We start from the raw sequence: 22277 nt of genomic DNA, 5'->3' as shown, positions 1-22277 counted from the left end.
CGGCGCGCCCGCTCCCAGGCCGCGCTGCCCGCTCGGGCCGGCCGGCAGGGACGGCCGGCAGGGACGGCGTCCACGTCCGCCGCGGCGCGAGGTGAAAGGGGAGCGCCGGGGCGTATCCGGGTTACGCGGACTGGGCGTGGCGTGGCGGGAGGCTGGGGGCGTGGCAAGAGGCTGGGGCGGGGCCACGCAGCCCTCCAGGGGCGTGGCGAGAGGCTGGGGCGGGGCGAGCTGGCGGGGCGGGGCCACGCAGCCCTCCCAGGGCGGGGCGAGAGGCCGGGGGCGGGGTGCCGGCTCCCTGGAAGGGGGCGGGGGGCTGAGCTACCTTCATTAGTTTGCCGGGTGATGTTTGGGTTTTAGAAACATTGTGGGAGACCTCCAGCTGCTCTCTAAGCAGAAAAGGCCACTGAGTACTAGGCGGATATTTAAGTGGAATTTCCCTTTGTACCTTAGAGATGTCTGAAATGAAGCCACAGTGGCCATGTCTTCCCATCACTCTCAGGTTATCGAGGAATGGGAGAAAAGACAACTAGCCATTTCAAAACACACCTCTGGGAGCCTTTTTCCGGAGTATGAACAGAGCCTGTAGCTTTATTTCAATAAAGTAGTTGTGATCTACCTTAGAGGGCAGGGCTTCTCCATAATTTGCATATGGTTATACAGATACAATAAATACTCTTCGCTTGTTGCTTGATTTTTTTCTGCGGATTATCTGTAACTAGCTTTAAAGCAAACATAGTACAAAATCAAGTACAAATATGAATCAATGAAAAGACATTTCCTCAGGTGTTGACTGTGCCAGACCTTAAAGAAGCTGCCCATCCTATTCTGAGTAAGGACACAAGTAAAGCTGCCTTGTAAACAAATTTGAAAGTGAAGATACTCATCTCAGGAATCTTTATCAGGGTTAAAAGAAAAGGCTTGAGTTCAGCAAAACCACCTCAGACTGCAACATGAGAACAGCAAAAAGATTTCAGTTCAGAAGTGGTTGTGGATATAAATATGACAGTATTTTCCAAGGATTTTGGAAAGAATATAGGGTCACATTTACTCTGGCACTATGTAAGAAGGCTGAAGGAGATTCTTAAAGTTCTGGAGTATTTCTGCTGTGGGAAAGGGGTCTAAGACTTGAGGGAGAAAATGCCAAGCCATATGTAAAAGAGTGTGTTTAAAGATTGTAGATCTAAGAGGCACTCCAGTACTCCAGTGATAATTGATAATATGCAATAGGTATTGACAACACCGTATTTAGGAATTGAGAAACTATGGCAAGAAGAAAACATTTAATTGATTGCATATGTTCTTATTTTTTAATTTTTTTTTAGTTGTAAGGATTGAACCCAGGGCCTTAAGCCTTGAGCATGCTAGGAAGGTGCTCTACTACTGGGCTACATCCCCATCCCAGATGGGATTTTAAAACTTTTCATAGGAAATTGATTGAACAAGGTGTACAGTTCAAAAACAAATTGTCCAAAGTTTTAAAAACTGCATGCCTACTAGTGAAACATTTATAAAAGTAAGAAGTTTGCAAACTTGAAGCAAACTGGTCTTTTAAAACCAAAAACAAGCGGGGAGTGGTGGTGCACACCTGTAATCCCAGCATTTGGAGGCTGAGACAGGAGGATCATGGTTAGAAGAAAGCCTCAGATACTTAGTGAGGCTCTCTGCAACTTAGTGAGACCCTGTTTCAAGATAAAGAATAAAAAATAGGGCAGAGGGTGTGGCTCGGAGGTCAAATGCCCCCAGGTTCCATCCCCAACCGCCCCCCCAAAAAAAACTTTTTGCCTAGGTGTTAGAGTGACAAGGCTCACCTAATGTTTCTTCTGTATATATATGGATAGCAAAAAGAATTGAGATCAAGTAGTAACTTCCCTAACCAACTTCCACTTACCTGGCTGCCAGGACCATGCTCTTCATGCTTTGATGATGCCATTCACAGGGCTCACACCTGGCAAGGTAAGTGCTCTTGGGGCACTCTTACTAGTTGAGCATTATATTCTTCCCAAAAGTCAGTTTTGTTTATTTCCAACCCCTTTTACCATCTTGTTACTATTATAAACATCTGCTGGGTAAAATATGGAAAACAATAAAATATCAGTGGAAATATGAAACTAACTGCTTTGGATGACTTGATAAGTGTGGTAGAGCAAAATAATGTAGCTGATTGGGAGAAAAGGAATCATAAAAATTCAAACAGATGCTGAAATGGGATTGGTTCATGAGAACCTTGAAGCTTTCAACCCTCTTTAAAAAAACCAAAACCAATGTGTGAAAGAATACAAGAATTCATTACACATGTGGTTGATACAAGAAATACAACTTAAAACTGCAACTAGTAGCTATGCCCCCATAGACATGGCATTATTTAAAAAGACAGGTGGATATATATTTTATCTTTTTAAGTTTATGTTTTCTTTTAATGTATTTTCTTAAATTTTTATTGGTTTATTATGTAATAATAGTTATTATTTGTTTAGTATGTAATATATATCTATAGTGATATATTCACATATACACATACTATATTATTTGGTCTTTATCCATATCTCTTATTTTAGTTGTTTTGGAAAAATATAAGGAGTGGTGTAGCTAGTTCATGTGATGGTTTCATTCCTAGTTTTCTAAGAAACTTCCATACTGATCTTTATGATTGTACTAATTTATAGTCTCGCCAATGGTGTATAATCTTTCCCCTACCATCACTTCATCATCTATTATTGTTTGTATCTCTGAATGATTGTCATTATAACTGGAGTGAGATTAAATCCCAGTGTAGTTTTGATTCACATTTCCCTGATTGCTAAGATTGAGAGGGTTTTTTTTTTATATTTGTTGGCCTTTTTGTAATTTTTTTGAGAAATGTCTATTTAGTAAATTGTCTGAGTATTGTAAAAATGGCTATATTCTATACATCCAATGTAATGCAAATAACAGCCTTTACAGAACTAGAAAATGAAGTACTAAAATTCATATGGAAGAACAAAAGACCCAGCATAGCCAAAACAATTCTGAGCAATAAGAATAATACAAAAGGCATCATAGCATCTGGTTTCAAATTATACTATAGAGCAATAAGAACAAAAACAGTTTGGGTTTGACATTAAAACAAATTCATGAAATTAAATAGAACAGTCAGAGAAAGAGCCACACAGTTGTAGCCATCTGATCCTTGACAAAGGTGCCAAAAAATATTGGAGAAAAGAGAGATTATTCAACAAGTGGTGCAGGGAAACTTGATATCTACGTGAAGAAGAATGAAACTAGATCTATATCTCTCACCCTGCACAAAAATTAACTGAAAGTGGAGCAATAACCTAGAAATTAGACCAGAAACTTTGCAACAGAAGAATAAAAGCCAGAGTCAAAACTCCAACATATAGACAGACGCAGAGACTGCTTCAGTGCGACTTCTATAGCTCAGGTAATAAAACCAAAAATCAATAAATGGGTTAGTATCAAATTAAAAAGCTTCTACATAGCAAAGGAAACAGTGAAGAGCATGAAGAGACAGCCTATAGAATGGGGGGAAAAGCAAACCTTTGCTAGATTAGTTACTCCTCTGATGGAGGATTAATGTCCAGAATACAAAATGAACTGAAAAAACTTCACACACAAGAAAACTCAAATGTTTAAAATACCTACGTTTTCTCTAGTTTCCCAACTTGAGGCTTCTCAATTTACTGACCCACCCCAATCCTAATTGCATGAGACAAAGGACTGCTCCTGAATATCTAGATAGTGCTGCCTTTCCTACAAATACCACCTTTTCCTATACTCTCCATTATGTATGAAATAAATGATACCTGTCGGGGCCCATTCGGCTGGACCGAGATGGCACCCAGGCTTGTTGCCAGCATGGATTCAAGATGGCGCCTAGGCTTGCAGCCAAGTCATGAGACTCACAAGATGGACGTCTCCTTGAGCATGCGCAGTGTGCCATGCTACGTGCCTGCAGAATGATCAGTGACGCAAAGCCTCATGCTACCACCAGCCTGCCTATGAGAGAGTCAGAAATGTGCATGCCCTAGCCGTGGGAAGCTTGGGGTTGGTAGGGAATAGAGGGAGGGATTATGATGCTGATATATATTGTGCTTGTTGTACGCATTATTAGACATATTGAGAGACATATTATTGAGACATATTAAGGATCCATTAAAGAAGAATTCATATTTCAGCTGAAGAGGTGTCTGTGTCGTTCTCTAAGCCCCTGCGGGTCGGAGTCTTAGGGGACAATAGATACCTACTTTTTTTTTGACTTTAAACAGTGCATTAAAGAAGGGCAACATAACTAAAGGTTTGGGCCAGTGGAACCCTCATTAAAAGTGGTTCTAGTATCTTCCTGAGGAAAAAAATAACAACAAATCAATGACATTTTTTATGTTAAAATACAATTTACCAGAAGAGTATTATTCCTTACATTGAGTTCTGAAATAGTGGTGCACATATGTTACGATTGTAGACAACCTATTTCTGAAACCTCATCTGTATCTATTGTTAAAATTGTTTTCCCCCAAGACTTAGAAACAGACAATTGAACCGGTAACTATTCATGTAAAAAAATTATGCTAGCATTATAACATTTTACTTTGGCCCATACCTTAGTGCCGGAGCCAGCCGGCAAAAGTACGGGTTCCGAAGAGAGGAGTGAGGATGAAAGAATTCAACTCTTAAGAATTTGATTCCAAGAATTTTTTAATTCTAACATGGGGGGCACCAGCCTACTCCTGAGTTGATATCTTCTACTGGCCAACCCCTGCTCCTGGGTCAATATTTCTACTAGCCGACAATGGGTTTATTTCTCTTGAGGTATTTATACAGTTACAGGTCAATCAATATCCTTGTGCTATCACCACTTGAATACAATAAAAGACCAATCCAAAGCACATACATTACAGGTAGGTCAATCAATAGCCTCGTGCCATCACCACCTAATCTTCTCTCAGACCTTTTACTTTGAACCTTTTATGACCCCAAACCTTGTTGACTCTGGGTGAAGGACAGTCAGCTGAGTCAGAAATATTCTTTTAGGGGAAAACCTTAATGGCTCCCCACATCTTAGCAATAACAACAATAAGTTCTTATTAAACAGAGACAATGTCATAAGTATATGCAAAAGAAAATGTGGTACATTTTCAATCCTTTGAAGTTATAATCATTCTAATCCATATGCACCTAAGACCAGATAGGTATTTTGAATATCTTTATAGGTTCTAACTCTGATCCTTCACATATTTTAATAACTCAGAAAATATTTATAAAACTGGACTTTTTATAACTAATATTTATAAAACTATTTTAGTGAAATTCTGTCTATTGTATAAAGTGAATGTATATTCGCTTTAGCACTATTAAGATTATTACAGGGCCATGAGTTTCCCTCCATTCTTGTCTCCTCAAAAGATAGATTTCATTCTAGCGACTCAAATAGGGTAGGCATGAAAGATCTTACTGGGTAGGTTCCACAAGAGAGTCACAGAACTGGCTAAACTCTGAGTAGAATAAATGAGAGAAGAGTCCTCGTCTGCTGCATAGTGAGTCTCTTATACCATCTAGAAATTCCACTCCTTTTCTTGCATAGCAATTTAGGTGATTACTTTTTGAGTTTTGCACCACAGCTTAGTACTGCTGCACACAATTGCATCATGTGGGAAATCCAAACCTGTGACATAATAGGCTGAACTTTCTGATAACAGCTGAGTGGGGAAATCACTTCCCCCACTTTTTTTTCCCTGTCCTGCTCATAGTTAGCTAACTACCTAATGAGATGACAATTTGTTAATTTTTATGTGTGTTCTTCGTTACATTTAATGCTTGGTAAAATTTGCCCACCTTGTATTTTATTTTCTAGATGACAAGAGCTTGTATAAGAGCTTCTATTTATTTTCTAGCTTATAAGAGCCAGTATTTGCATCATTTGTTAATTATCCATCTCCAGTCTAAGGTAAACTTATCTTTTTATTTTTTTAATTATTTATTTATTTATTTATTTATTTTTTTGTGGTACTGGGGTTCCTGGAAGCCCTTCTACCTCGGGGCTACACTCCCAGACCTATTTTTACATTTTCATTTTGGAAACAGGGTCTCCTAAGCCAGCGCACGGCTGGCTTCGAACCTGCGCGATCCTCCTGTCTCCACCTCCCAAGCGCGGGGATTACAAGCGTGCGCCACCACGCCCGGCTAAACTTATCTTTTTAAAACTCAATTTAGTTAAAATACAATTTAGGGCTAAAATATTCTTATTGCAAGGAATTACATTCATACATGTTTATACATCATAATTAGAATATATGATCGATGGACTTGTGGTCATGATTTATGTTGCAGAAGAACTTCAACATAATAAATATTGCTATTACACAGATTTGGATAGAATACAAGTCAAGTTCTCCTACCATAGTCAATGTTTTTGAAAATTTTTGCCAAAGAAAAAATAACGTAAAGAATTAAACTTGTAGAAATAACAAAAGTTTTCACTAAACAATACTTACTCTTACTACAGGAAATATTCTTGTATGTTTTTGAACTCTGTAAATTGGTTTCCTGCTTCAATTAATTGGTCACTGTTTGAAGACAGTTCTGAGTTTCTTATGTTTCTTTGTGTCTCAGCGGAAGAACTGACTCCCTTTCCAAACATGTTACCTTTTCAAGGATGTTTGTACAGCAATCAGCCTTGGAAGACAGTGGTGGCCTCTCCCTCCAGAGCAAAGGAAAGTTATATTACATTATAATATAGATAATGGCTTCTTCTAGGACAGAGTCTCTAAGTTCAACTTTCTCTTCTGGAAAGCATCCCCTTGTGTGTGTAGGAGCTGAGAGCCTCTTAGGGTCACCCTGTGGGGTTTTGGGTTGAGGAACAAGTGCAAATGCTGACACTCTGAGTGCTGCTATCCCTGGGTCGCTGAGCCTAGGTCTCCTTCCTCTGTCAGCATCAGTGAAACCAGCTATATAACTATGAGCTGTAAATAATGTAGGAGCTCAGACCCTTAGAATGTCTTGACAATCACAATCCCCACATTTTGGAAGACAATTCTATATTCTGTATGCAAAGCTTTAATCTTGTCCTCATTGAGATTTCACTATGCATTCAAGGAAAAAAAAAAATATATATATATGGTGTGTGTTTGTATGAACTTTAAAAGCAAAGTATAATTACATAAAAAGATATTTTAAAAAGCAAAATACAGGAATGACTTAAAATTTTATAACTCTAATTTCGAAGCAAAGTAGGTCCAAAGAATAAGTTTTCCCACATGACGTGTTATTTCTTATGCTTAATATCATCATGCCCAAAAATTAACCTGAAGAGGATCAAAAGCATCTTCACTCACTCACTCACCACTTTTTTTTTCTGTGTATCCTGTTCACATCAGCAAAAACAGCTCTCTACCAGATGTGTTTTATGCCCCAAGTTCCTTGTCTTGCCATAATTTTTCTTTTACCTGCATTTACATCAATGTCTTTGGATCTGACTGGGTCATTTCATCCAAGGTAGCGGGTCAATTTTGTTTGACATCCACACATGGGAAAAGCCGTAACAGCTTGAGGAGCAATATTGCCTGATTTAATTTTCGTTCGCAAAGGGCCATGGTCAGATATGGCCATCATTGCACATCTGTGTCAGTCAAAGTTTCACTGATGTGAAAAATAATAGCAGAGGAAACCTCCTTAAAGAAGGAATTGTTTATTTGGGCCCATACCTTCTGTTCATGGTGGGTTGTCCCTATAACTTTGGGCCTGTGACAAGACAGAACATTGTGGCTGGGAGCACATGGTGGAGCAGAGCTGCTCACATCATACTGGATATGAAGTAAAGTCAGGACTAGTTTTAGCATCTCCTTTGAGGGCATACCCCATTTACCTAATTTCCTCCAAGTAGGCCCCACCTCCATCGTTTTTGCTACCTACCAATAGTTTATTAGCTGGAGACCTGACCTTTAACACATAAGCTTTTGGAGGATATTTAAAATCCAAAGCATAATACCATCTAGCAAAATTCCTTAGATATCTAAACATCTTCATACCTTATGATAAAGCCACAAATACCTGCCAAGTGAAAATCAAATCAGAAAAGTTTAGAGATTAGACTGCTTGAGAGAGAATTTAGTTCCATCTCTTGATTTTATAGATACTAAACTGAATTCTCCAAAGAACCCTGGCCTCCTACATTCTCTTTGGCATGGTTTCCATCCAAAGCCCAGGTCTGGATGACATCACCCTCTCTAGGAGGCTGCAAGAGTGTTAGACCCTCAAATACAAATACCTGGATTTTCAGCCCTTGCCAAAGCACTTGCTCCATGGCAGTAGGGTATGCTTTCTGTCTTCTCTCCATCTCTTTTTATTTGTTTTAATTGAATTAAATCACTTCAAATTTGCATATGATCATATTCAGATTGAATTTTTAATTGGTCTCATTTCTTGAGTGCTTCTGAATGATACCACCTAGTTTTAAATGTTCTCCTACTTCTACTTTTTGAATTGCTTATTATCAGGAACAACCAGGTATTATACTGATTATGATTTTCAAACCTGGTTTTAGATAACATGATGTACAGGAAGCTTCCCATGTCACATGCCTTGTCTCTATTATCTTTACATACCCTCTTGTATCAAGGAACATTGCTGTGGTCATTGCATGAAACACAGAGCATCTTTGCTTTATTATCTGGCTGTTTCCCCTTTGGACAAAGAGTTTGTTGGCAAGATCCAACATCCCATTTTGTTTTAGTATCCCAGAACTCAACACTTTGCTTGACATGTGTTCAACAAGTGATTTGTTTGTTCATCCCACCATATTTATGTAATCACTCTTTCATCCAGATTTCTTAATCCAGCCTCATTCATTACTTCATATCTCTTTGTAATTTCACAGTTAATAAAATAAGGGTGAAGATTGCTCAGATATGAACATATCCAAGATCTACCCAAAAGATAATAGAAAAAAAAAAGGAGGTGGAGTTTACTACCTTTATTTGAACTTGTACATCTCTATCTCTTTATGGTCAGAATGCTCTATTTATGCTCCTGAGGAAATGCCAATGAAAACATGGAGCAAAAATATCTTTGAAAGCCAGGTGTGGTGGCGCATGCTTGTAATCCCCGCGCTTGGAAGGTGGAGACAGGGGGATCGCGCAGGTTCGAAGCCAGCTGCGCTGGCTTAAGAGACCTTGTTTCCAAATAAAAATATGAAAAATAGGTGTCTGGGAGTGTATCCCAGAGGTATAAGGGTTTCCAGGAACCCCAGTACCACCACCAAAAAAAAAAAAAAAAAAAAATATATATATATATATATATATATATATATATATATATAATCTTTGATATACCAGGAGCAGTCAATGGAGTTAAAGACTCCAGCTGGTCCCTCCTAAAGAGTAGCCAAAATCAAGACAGGTTATAATCATTTCTGATTATTGAGAGTGCCAATTAGGAAGTGGCTGACAGAGTTTAATCTCTGTAAGTTAAGATCAGAAAGCTTTTGGGATATTTATGTTACCTTGCTCTTTTTAGATGCTAATGTCCCTTTTCATATTTAAGAAAAGGATAAAATGTGCCAGCAAGAGGCTGGGAGGTAAGGATTAACTGCAAGGGGCCCAGGGGGACATTTGAAGTGACAGAAGTTTTCTACATTATGATGATAGATTGGTTACCTGACTTTACATTTGTCAAAATCATCAGACTGAACATTTAAAATTGGTGAATTTAGTATATAGGTTGTATCTTGAAAACGTTTTTTTGTAAGGCAAAAAGAAAGAAGAGAAGGAAAGACAAAGAAGAAAGAAATTTGGGGAAAGGGAGAGAGACAAAGGAAAAAAAGATATTGAGACGGAAGCAAATCTTTCATGTGATATCAATGTAACTTTTTGGAGACAAAACCTACTCTGTCTGGAGGGGTAGAGCTGACATTTGATTGCCTGCCACAGTCTTGCTATGAGTGCAGTCCCAACAAGATTGTCCTGATGTGATGTTTTAAAAAACGCCATCTATTGCTGTCTAGCATGATCTTCAAGCTCATTCTTCCCATGGAGTAATAAAAATAAACATAAATACAAATAAAGGGGTGCAAAGATACTAGTCAAGCTAGAATACAGATGACCAGAAAGTGGGCAAGAAGATAGCCCCTTTCCAGGAGGTACAAGGCATAGATCCAACACTTCAACATACAGTTCAACATACAAGCACAGGTAAAAACTTTCTCAACAAGACCCAAAAGGCACAAGAAACTAAAAGAAGGATCAATACATGGGATTGCATTAAATACATAGATTCTGTACAACAAAGGAAACCATCAAGAGTCTCAACAGAGAGCCCACAGAATGGGAGAAAAGTTTTGCCAACTATTCCTCTGATAGAGGATTAATATCTAGAGTAGGCAGAGAACTCAAGATACTCGCTACTAATAAAACAAATAACCCAATCAGAAAATGGGCACGTGAACTAAATAAGCACTTCACAAAAGAAGAAATTCAAATGGCCAATAAATATATGGAAAAATGTTCAACATCATTAGCAATCAAAGAGATAGAAATAAAAACTACCCTGAGATTTCACATAACTCCAATTAGAATGGCAATCATTAAAAACACAAAGAACAGGCCGGGCATGGTGGCATACACTTGTAATCCCAGCATGCAGGAGGCAGAGACCGAAGGATCGTGGTTCACAGATAGTCTCAGCTACTTAGAGAGGCCCTTTGCAACTCAGTGAGACCCTGTTTCAAAAAAAAAAAAAAAAAAAAGAACTGAAAAATAGGGCTGGGAGTGTAGCTCAGAGATAGAATGTCCCTGGGTTCTATTCCCAGTGTTGAAAAAAAAAAAAAAAAACACAAAGAACAACAAATGCTGGCAAGATGTGAAAAAGTAGGAACTCTAATACATTTTTGGTGGGATTGCAAATTAATGCAACCACTTTGGAAAACAGGATGGAGGATACTCAGAAGAATGGGAATGAATTGAAACCAAATTACCAAATTAGTGCATGGGTATCTATGTTCATAGCCGCACAATTCACAATTTTCAAACTATGCAGCCAGCCAAGATTCCATCAACAGATAAATGGATTATAAGGCAAATGAATATAAAAAATAAGGATGAGTTAAGTCCCAGGCTTGCTGAATTTTTGCCCCGTGGTCCTTCAGAGATTAACATGGATAGAGATTAACTTAGAATAACATTTAATATGGAAATCACATGTCTATGTCAATCACAAGGTACTAATCAAATACAAGGAGATAAATGCACACTAAAGAATTTGGAAAGACATTCTGCTTGCCTCCTAACTGAAACTTAATTAAGGCCAACTCTAGTCAAAACTGTCACCCTGGGAGAGGGCTCCTGAGACTGAGAATGGAGAGAACAAAGTCACAAAAGAAAAGAATTCTTCCCCCCACCCTTAACTGTTCTAGGATTTTTAACAAGGAGCATCTTTTTTAGTTGCTGAAGCTATTTTCTCTTCTGCTAAGTGTTCTCTCTGCCCTCTTTGCCTTGCCAAATCTTAGTGGGTCTCCAAACCCCTGGAACTTGTCTTTCTTTTCCCTTAATTCATTCTATGAATTTCTGTTGTGCTCAGATAACTTACTATTAAGTTTATCACTGCATTTATCTTCTTTTTCTGTGTGTGTGGGGGTCGGGATGGAACACAGGGACATTCCACCTCTGAGCTACATCTCCTGCCCTATTTTTTTATTTTTTATTTTGAAACAGGGTATTACTAAGTTGCCGAGAGCCTCACTAAGGAGCTGAGGCTGGCCACAAACCACCATCCTCCAGTATCAGCCTCCTGAATGCTGGGATTACAAGCATGTGCCACCATACCTGGCTTGTATTTATCTTATTAAACCATACCTGACATTAGTAACACCCCACCAATATGATCTAGTCTCATGTAATCAAAGAAATTTGGTTTTTGTGGTAGACTAGCATGAAAAAATTCTGGATCACACACCTGGCACCAATACCACCAAAAAAGAAAGAACAAAAAAAAAATAAAAGAAAGAAAAGAAGAAATATATAGTCCAATAACCAAGACTGACTCTCTCTCTCTCTCTCTCTCTCTCTCTCTCTCTCTCTCTCTCTCTCTCTCTCTTGGTACTGGGGTTCCTGGAAGCCCTTCTACCTCCGGGCTATACTCCCAGACCTATTTTATACTTTTTATTTGGAAACAGGGTCTCTTAAGCCAGCACAACTGGCTTCAAACCTGCGAGATCCTCCTGTCTCCACCTCCCAAGTGCGGGGATTACAAGCGTGCACCACCACACCCGGCAGTTCTCATTTTTTTATTTGACTTTCTCATATACACTGAAAGTTACACCTTCCTTTTCCATCTATTTTTCTCACTCTCTGTGCATGTCAGCATTCCCAGGCTGCTGAAGTACCTTCCCTGAGGACTTGGAGCTGGATCAGATGGCTATGACCCAGAAGCTGAAACTTGGCTGGAAGGCTGAGGCTCCCTGTGTCTTCAAACTCTAGGCTTTCTGGCATAGTTGTTAACTGCCCTTTGCTTTCCTCCCCTGCACTCTGTCACCTTGAAAGGCACTTTTTGCTCTTGGCCTCTGGGTTGCCATCCTGTGAGTGGCTTAGGAACACTCTGACGAGGGGCTATATCACTTCCCACTGGCCCCTTGCAGTGCACTGCCTTGGATGAATCTCCTACATCCTTGTTTTATTGTGGCTGGTCTGACTAGCCCAAGTAGACTGTGCCAGTTGACACAGGTATTGGTGTTGACTTAATGGAATTTAAATAAAAGCCATTTGTTTTATTTATTGTAATATTTGTTTGCAAAGGTTTGTAATCTAGTTTTGACAACATTTTTAGTACTTGGCAGAGACCCAGATAGATATGATTATTGGTTGGTTATGTAATGCCTTTTACTTGAAGAATGAAAGAGGTGCCCAACTATACTAACTGTATGTAACAGAATCTTAGATATAGGTGTCCTAGACTGCAGAAGCACCAGCAATGGAAAAAGCTAGAGAAAAGAGGTTAGCAGATAAGACCTAAAAAAGCCAAGAGTGAGGCCTATATGGAGCAGCCTCAGCTCATATAGTAGGGGAAAGGAGTGGAGTAAAATACCAGGTTTTCTGCCCTGAACAAAGTGGCTGTAGAAAGTAACCAGGTGAGGGCTCTCTGATTTGGGACTCTCCATGAGGCAATGCCTGCTTCCCAGGCCTAGGAGACTTTGAGAAGGCCTCTCTGAGATGAAGCCACTAAGCCAGGGACTAGAGAGCAGGTCTTTCACACCAGGAGTCTGGGGTCAAAGTTCCCCCAGCAAGAGGAGTGAGGGTGTGAGGTCTCCGAGAACCCACAAAAATCCCCCAATAGAGAAAACCTGAATTTGAGATTTTACCACATACAGAGCTGCAGAATCAGATCACAAGAGAACCACATAAACCCTTTAATGTGAGGCTTCTTTCCCTCCCTCTGCATAGAGCTAGTGGCAGGAAAAAAAGATCCACTTGTGCCTTTCTTCTTCCATGTATATTTCTATGTCTGAGGCCAACCTTAAGGATAGAAAGTAGAGAAATAAAACCAAATGTAAGAAATGCTACCATTGAGATGCATTTTGTAGTTTTCTCACATACTAAGTAGATGTTTGGCAAGTATATATTTAAATATACTTCGTAATTTTAAAATATAAATGCTGGAGAGATATTCTATGTTCACTGATAGGAAAATGCAATATTGTCAGAATGTTAGTACCCCCAACTTGACGTACAGATTCAATGTAATACCATATAAAATCCCAGCAATTTATTTTGTGTATAGAAATAAAGCTTACATAAGGAGGAAAAAGACACAGAATAGCTAATACAATACTGAAGAAGCATAATTAAGTTGAAAGATTGACATTACCTGACTTCAAGACATACTATAAAGCCAAATTAATCAAGATAGTATATTATTGGTGAAAAATAGACAAATATATCAGTACAATATAGAGAGAGAGCACATAAATACGCTCACATAGTCAATGTCTTCAGCAAATAGTGCTGTACAGCTGAACAGTCACATACAAAAATAAATAAATAGAATCCACACACAGACTTTACACACTTCACAAAAGTAAATTCAGACTTAGATATAAAAACAAAAGTGTAAAACTTCTTGAGGATAACACAGCAGAAGAAAATCTAGGTGATTTTCAACTTGGCAATGGGGTTTTATTTATTTATTTATTTTAATTTTATTTTATTGGTGCACTGTATTCATACATCATAGTGGGATACAAACTTTTGTAGACATACATGCACACATCGCCCAGTCAGCCCCCACCCGATCCCCACCCCATTCTCTCCCCATCCCTCCTTCCCATGCTTGGCTTAGTGGTTGACATCTAGTATTATAGCAATTTATCCAAAATTAAAAATGATAATCTCACATAACAGTTTCATTTGTCTGATACCAAGTGTTTGATGATTTAAAGATAGCATTTCAATATTTCTTTTTGCTTTCTTTCTTACTAGAGCATATTTTTTTCTGTTTTTTTAGGTGAAACTATCATATATTTATATATTTATTTTTCAGAAAAAAATCTATCCTAATATGGAATATGAATTCTAGATACCCAAAACGATCTTGAAAAAGAACAAAGCTAGCAGATATATATTTTCTGATTTCAAACCATATAAAGCTACAATAATTGAAACAGTGTAGTACTGTTCTAAAGGCAGATATATAGACCATTGGAGTTAAATACAAGCCTAGAGCTAAATTCTTCCCTATATTGTCAAGTTATTTTTGACAAGGTTTCCATGAACATTTGGTGGTAGAAATAATAATCTTTTAACTAAATATTGTTGAAAAATAATAATTACATGGAAAAGAATAAACTTGGACCTTTACCTAATCCCATATACAAGTATTAACTCAAAATAGATAAAAGATCTAAATATAAATCTTAAGACTATAAACTTTTAGGAGAAAATCTGGGTCATAAAACCTCACAACATTGAAATTGGCAGTGATTTCTTGGATATGATTTCAATGGCACAGGCAACAGAAGAATATACAAACTCCCTAAAAAATAAAAGAAAATATTGTATATCCAAAGACAATGTAAACAGAGTTAAAAGTTACTAATAGAATTGGATAAAATATTTCCAAATGCTATATCTGAAGGTATATTAATATTCCAACTAGAAATCCTAAAAATTAACAACAATAAAGGCAAACAATACAACTTAGAGATAGGTAAAAGACTAACATAAATAATGAATCTCCACAGATAACCAATCTTAGTTGTCTGTTGGATGGAAACTCTTGTTTCTCTGGTTCTGGTGAGTGTTACCTATTTCTTCTTTGTAGTTAATCTCTTTGAGTATTTTCTCTAGCGCTGGTTTTGAAGACATAAATTCCTTCAGTTTCTGTTTGTCATGGAAGCTTCTTATTTCTCCATCTAATTTGATAGAAAGATTGCTGGATAGGAAATTTTTGGCTGGAAGTTGTTTTCTTTCAGAGTTTGGAATATGTTACTCCAAGCCCTTCTGGCTCTCATGACTTGGTTTGGGAAGTCTGGAGTGATTCTAATTGGTTTGCCTCTGAATGTCAGTTGGCCCTTTGTTTTTGTTGCCTTTAAGATTCTCTGCTTGGCTTCCACATTGGTCATTTTGACAATTATATGGCGTGGGGATCCTCTTCTCCGATCCTGTCTAAAGGGAGTTCTATAAGTTTCCTGGATCTGTGTATCAACCTCTTGCTCTATATTTGGAAAATTTTCTGCTATTACTTCCTTGAAGAGATTGTTGATCCCTTTGGTATCACTTTCTTTTCCCTCCTCTATTCCAATTATTCTTAGGTTAGCTCTCTTAAGATGGGCCCATATTTCTTCAATGTCAGATTCCTGCTGTTGGATATTTTTTTCTAGATTAGAAACTATGCATTCATTTTTGGATTGCTCATCTTCTAAGAGTGAGATTCTGTTCTCCATGTGGTCTAATCGGTTGTTTGTGCTTTGAATTGAGGCCTTTACTTCATTAATTGCATCCTTTATCTCTTTTTGGCTCTCTCTGAGTTCTTTTCGAAGCACCTCTATTATTTCTACAGTTATTTTCCTGATTTGATCTTCTAGAAATCTCTGATTTTCTGTTTTATCGGGTTTTGATGTTGTGGGGTTATGGGCATTCATTGCTCCATTGTTATTCCTCTTTCCCATGATTTCGGATGTTTGTGCCTTCTCTGGGTTCTTCCCTTGGGTCACTATGACTTCACTTAAGGTGTTCTGGATCTCGAGTCAGTAGTATCTCAGACCCCACTACTCCTTTACTGGGTTGTATCACAGAGTCTCCGACCCAGGGAGTCGATAGAGGCTGCTTTAAACTATGGGGGGTGCCAGGTTGCATGTTCTCCTATGGTGTGATATCTCTGCCACCACCACTCCCTCACTGGGTCAAGTCCCAGGAGGCCCACTACTGCGATTTCTCCTCTGTGGCCCGCAATTTGACTCACTGTTCTTGAGTACGCAGATGTAGCTGTACTGGACTCGGTGAATTCACTGCTGCTGCCGCCGCCAGTGGCAATATGGCGCCTCTGCCACGCCCTCAGCCATGAGGCTGGCGTATTTTTTCTTCTCTGGTTTTGATTTCCACTCTGAATCCCTGCAGCGTGTGCTGAGCTCAGCCACTGGGAGCTTTAAATGCTGTCTGCGCCGAAAGATCCCGCCTGGCTGTTCCGCAGCGGCTCACCTGGCTTGCTGTAGCCGTCCGTTGAGTTCGCCGCTGCCGCCGGCAGTATGGCGCTGCTGCCGCGTCCTCGGGCTCGTGTGTCTCCTCTGTGGCCCTGAGCTCTGTTCTCAGTCTGCTTTCTCTCTGGAGCCTGGTGGTTTTTTTTGTTTTTCTGGTGATGGTGTTTTCTGGCTATGAAAGGCGCTCTTTTTGTGGTAATGGAGATTGGTTTTTAGCGGGACTCTTAAGCCCCGCTTTTCTCAGTCGCCATCTTCCCGGAACAGCAATGGGGTTTTAAAAACACCACCAGAGGCATGATTCACGAAAAAAAGAATTGGTAAGCTGGACATAATAAAAATTAAACATTAGCCAGCCATAGTGGCTCAGGTATGTACTTGGGAGGCTGGGACAGGCTTACTAACTTAGCAAAACCCTCAGCAACTTAGCAAGACCCTGTTTCAAAATTAAATAATAAAATAAAATGGGGCTAGGGGTATAGCTCAGACGTAGAATATCCCTGGGTTCAATCTCCAGTAACACAAAAATCTCTTATTTTAGTTAAACATGTCTGCTTCTTAAATGATAGTAGTAAAAGAAAAAAAAAATCACAGACCAGGAGAAAATATTTGAAAAAAATCTGGACTGAATTATTATCTAAAATATACAAAGAACACTTAACATGCAATAATAAGAAACAAGCCAATTTAAAACAGGCCAAAGACATTAACAGATACATTACTAAAGAAGATATACAATAAATAATGCTTCATATAATATATCAGGGAAATGCAAATTAAAAAAATGATATACCACTACACACCCATAAGAATTGCAAAAATCCAAACACTGACAACACTAAATGCTGGCAGGAATTTACAACAACATCCCTGAAACTCTCATCTGCTGGTTGGAATGGGAAATGGTTCTGCCACTTTAGAGGACAAATTGGCAATTTCTTATAGAACTAAACTTACTTCCCCCATAACTCTAGCAATTCCTTGGCATTTAACCAAAGGAGTTAAAAACTAATATACAAAAAAAAAAAAAAAACTGGCACATAATTGTTCATGATAACTTTATTCTTAATTTCCAACACTTGGAAGCAACCAACAGTTTCTCCAGTAGGTCAATGAATAAATTGTAGTACATCCAGACAATGGAATATTATTCAGTGCTAAAATATAGAGACTACCAAGCCATGAAAATATATAGAGAAATCTTAGGTGCATATTACCAAATAAAAGCAACCAATTTCAAAAAGCTATTTACTGTGTGGCACTCTATAAAGACTAGGGGATAGTTAAAAAAAAAAAATCAGCAATTTCCAGAAACTAGGTGATAGAAAGGAAAAGACAGAGTATAGAGGGGTTTTAGGCCAGTGAAGTTACTTGGCATGACACTATGATGATGGTTGCATGTGATCATGCATTTGTCTAAATCTGTGGAGGTGCAGAGAATGCAGTGTAAACCATGGGCTCTGTGTGATAACACAGGCTTATCAGGTGTAGCTAATGTACCACTCTGTTGGGGTTTATTGATAATGAGAAAGGCTATACTTGTGGGGGCAGAGAGTACAAAGAAAATCTCTATACTGTCTCCTCAGGTTTGCAGCAAACCCTTGGCAAGACCCTGTTTCAAAATTAAATAATAAAATAGAATGGGGCTAGGGGTGTAGCTCAGAGGTAGAATATCCCTGGGTTCGGTCTCCAATAACACAAAAATCCATTATTTTAGTTAAACATTTCTGCTATTCTCAAAATGATCTTATGTATATTTACATGCACTCTATTTCATTTACATTTATGTAGACTCTATGGAAGGAAGCCAGAATAGCAGAGTGGAGGAACAAAGGAAAAAAAAAAAAGCTGTAGGAAGGCAAGAGTTATGTCAAGCTATTCTGGGTTCAGCTGACGGCTAGAATCTCAATATTTATTATAGCAATATTCCCAGTAAGCCAGTTTAATATTACGAAAACTAAAGATAGAGAAGATTCATATACTCTTTACCAAAGTCAATTATTCCTTTGAGAACCTGATTTTACAATTTTTAAACAACTGCTTCAGTGAATCTAAATATTTCCCACAGTATTAGGAGATAGATTGAGAGGCAATACTAAGTCTTGACCTGTAACACCCAAACTCCATGAAATGAAATGAATACTCTGTGGTTGTAATGAGGTGGTGGAGTAAGCAAAAAGCCAGGTGATGATAACAAACCTAAATCAGCAGTAAGATAACATATATATATATATATATATATATATATATATATATATATATATATCTTATGTAAATATCTATATATTGATATATTACCTACTTTTTATATATACTTATTATATTTATTAATATATATCTATATTTTCTTTTGGGTAATCCACTGCTCATTATAAGAATAACAAATACAAAAGGAAAATGGTAACGATAATGAGAATGGCTAAAGTAAGATCCCAGGCAACAACGCCACCAACAAAAGAACTGCTAAAAGCAAACACCCAGTTGGTTAGTAAACTCCTCCTATGTCAGGACTTCAGTGTCCCTGTCACTATCTTTTCATTTATTGGGACATTAGTGCATCTCTCACAAATAAACCTAATTTTTTTCAGGTGGCTTTTCTATTTCTAGAATATATTTATCCTTAATATGGGAACATTTGCCTGACACTGTGTTTGCTCTGGTAAATTGCTTCTGTTCAATATCGTTAACTTGCCAGGCTAAATATGAACAGGTAATCCTCAGAAATCAACATAGGAGGAGCCCAGGGATCAGGCGCTCTTAAACTTGGACAATGATTTCTTTCAGAGTCACTGATGCAGAAAGTATTCTTTAAATAAGACACAGGCCACTTAGGGCTGTCAGTGTAGACCAGCGTTGCTGGTCATGCAGCAGAAGCTTTCCTGGGTTTGGAGGAGGAAGCTATTCCCCTGTATCCCTTTGTTATTGTAATAGTCAACCTTGGAAAGTTCCACTGCATTACGTATTTGATTCTCAGAGCCTAGTGTGCTGTGGACTTTGATCTCCTCTTGGCCCCTGTTCTAGGAACCATGTCCCTTTCTCCTTTCTACCTACCAGGCTTCTTACTCACAAGACAATTTGCTTTTTAAAGCTTAAGCACAATTGATCTAGGCCACCAATTCTGAAATACAGAAATTTTTTTGGTACTGAGAACTGAATACAGAGGCATTCTACCTCCAAGCTACACCCGCAGTCCATTTTGTTTTTTATTTGAAATAGGTCTCATCAAGTTGTTGAGGGTCTCACTAAGTTGTCAAGGCTGGTCTAGAACCTATGATCTTTCTATGCTGTCTCCAAGTACAGGAATTACTGGAATGTGCCATTGTGCCCAGCCTGATTTCACTGTGCTCAGAATTCTCAACTCTCACTATTTATGGAGTAAATTTCTTTTGATTTGCATATTATCCACTATAATATTTTATATTTTAAAAATATTTTATTAAAATCTTTGCCCATTTAATGAGACACATACAAAAAAAGCCTATGATGTTAGGATTTTGAACTAAAAAATAATATGTGAGAAAAAAAAGACTTTAACAAAACAAAACAACTTTTTTCCAGACAAAGTTTCCTAAGCAGGTGAGGGCAAATCCCCTAGAGAAAAACTAACTTAAGAATAAATCCCAGTGCTGCTTCTGAGATACATAGCGCAGCCTTTTGGAGTTTCAGTGCTTTCATCTGGAACCACCTTAGTATAGTTGGGATTTTTCTAGAATTAATGAGGTGGTGGATAAAACACTTTGTATATTGTTTGGCCACTGGATGTTTTCTGCCTTTGGCCCTTGCTTGGAAGTCAGTGTAGTACCCTTTATCTTGAAGTCAGTAGAACTAGTCTCAATGGTAGCTGCTCAGAAGGTAAGAGCCTGCCTCTCTTGATGAATGGACCATGTGAGCTGGAATCCAGGTTGGACCACTGACTGAATGATGTCAGGCAAGATGCTGAGCCTGTCCTTTTTTCAGAGAGTGTGCATGCACACACCCATGCAAACACACACGGATGTCAGACACTTTTCAAAAAATGCTTTGGAAAGATGGAAAGATGGATTGTAATTCCACTCATGAGAAGAGTGATAGATGTAAAATCTCTCCCTTAGTTAACTTACCCCACACACAGTCCACACATGTAGTTCTCTCTTAGTGCCCACTAGAGGACCAGCTCATCATCGCTCTTAGAAACCCCTCATCCTCCACCTCCTTCCCTCACCCTTGCCTCTTGTCAGCACTTTCTTCTTTACTAATAGATCCCTGCTATTGTGGAAGAGAGCAATGTGTGTCATGTGATAGTGCACACACCATCTAAATAATTGTGATGACCCTGCTCCCTGTTTTTTCAGCCTTTTTTAAAACTAGAGAGTGGCTTTGTAACCCAATTCTGGCCCATGATACCAAAGGAAAGATCACTGCAGGACAAACCAAGGATGAGAACCAACATCTTCAGGACGCTGGAAAGAAAGACAGAAAGACCCGGGCCCTTTATTACTATTATCCATGGGAACACGACACACTTTATACTTTCTTTGAAGTTATTTTTTTCCTTAAAATATATTCCAAGTGAGCTACATAATAAAATTATTGTTTTAAAGTCACATCAAGTGCTGTGTACATTATCACTTTGAAACTCATTTCGATGTATAATTACAATGCACCAATAAAACTATATAAAAATAAAGTCATTTTATTTTTTCTGTTATTAAGCTACCATTTTTATGCATAGTTAGGTTTGTTTGTTTTGTCTTTATCTTATAGGGATTCTCCCCATTTTATCTAGCATGAATGCAGAAAACCAACATCTCTGCTTGAAAACAGGCAGGGGGATGAATTCTCCCTTATTCCTCCTGTTTTTTTCCAGGCTGCCAATGAATGGGTCAGGCCCATCCATATGCTGATGGACAATAGTCTATTCGAATATTACATATTCAAATGTTAATCTCATCTAGAAACACCCACACCCTCACAGACATACTCAGAAATGATATTTAACCAAATATCTAAGCACACTGTGGCCCAGTCAAGTTGACATATACAATTAGCCATCACATAATCCACACTGCTATGCAATTTCCTTTTTATTTAGCAGTATGTCATGGAGTTCATGGGCTGGGGATGTAGCTTAGTAGTAAAAGGCTTGCCTAGCATTGCCAGAGCCCTATATTCAACCCCCCCACACACATATCTCATGGAGTTTACTGTACTGTATGGTTCTCCTCACTTCTTAGAGGAATACTCCATCATGGAATATAAAAATCCATTTTTGCACAGTTTTGACAATAGTGTGTAGTCAAACTTCTTTATTTCTCTGAATTCGATAAGTGAAAGATGGTGTGCAAGGGAAGTTTGATTTTACAATAAATTTTAATTTATTTTTAGAGGGATATTGAACAATTTTTATACATTTAATATTATTTGAATTTTTCTTCAGAAACTGTCTCTTTATGTCTTTTGCATATTTCTATTTGAAGTAGTTGATTATTTTTCTCAATTCTAACTTAGAAGTTCTTTGAATATGAGATATTAACAGATACTAACCCTTTATATATAATAAAAGTTGCTAATACTCTTCCCCAGCTTAACATTTATACTTTTTAATTTGCTTATGGTAGATACTTGTAAC

The sequence above is a fragment of the Muscardinus avellanarius genome, assembly GCF_963383645.1.
Source record: "Muscardinus avellanarius genome assembly, chromosome: 4".
NCBI lineage: Eukaryota > Metazoa > Chordata > Mammalia > Rodentia > Gliridae > Muscardinus > Muscardinus avellanarius.
The sequence above is the reverse complement of the archived record's forward strand: the minus strand, read 5'-3'. Positions refer to the sequence as shown.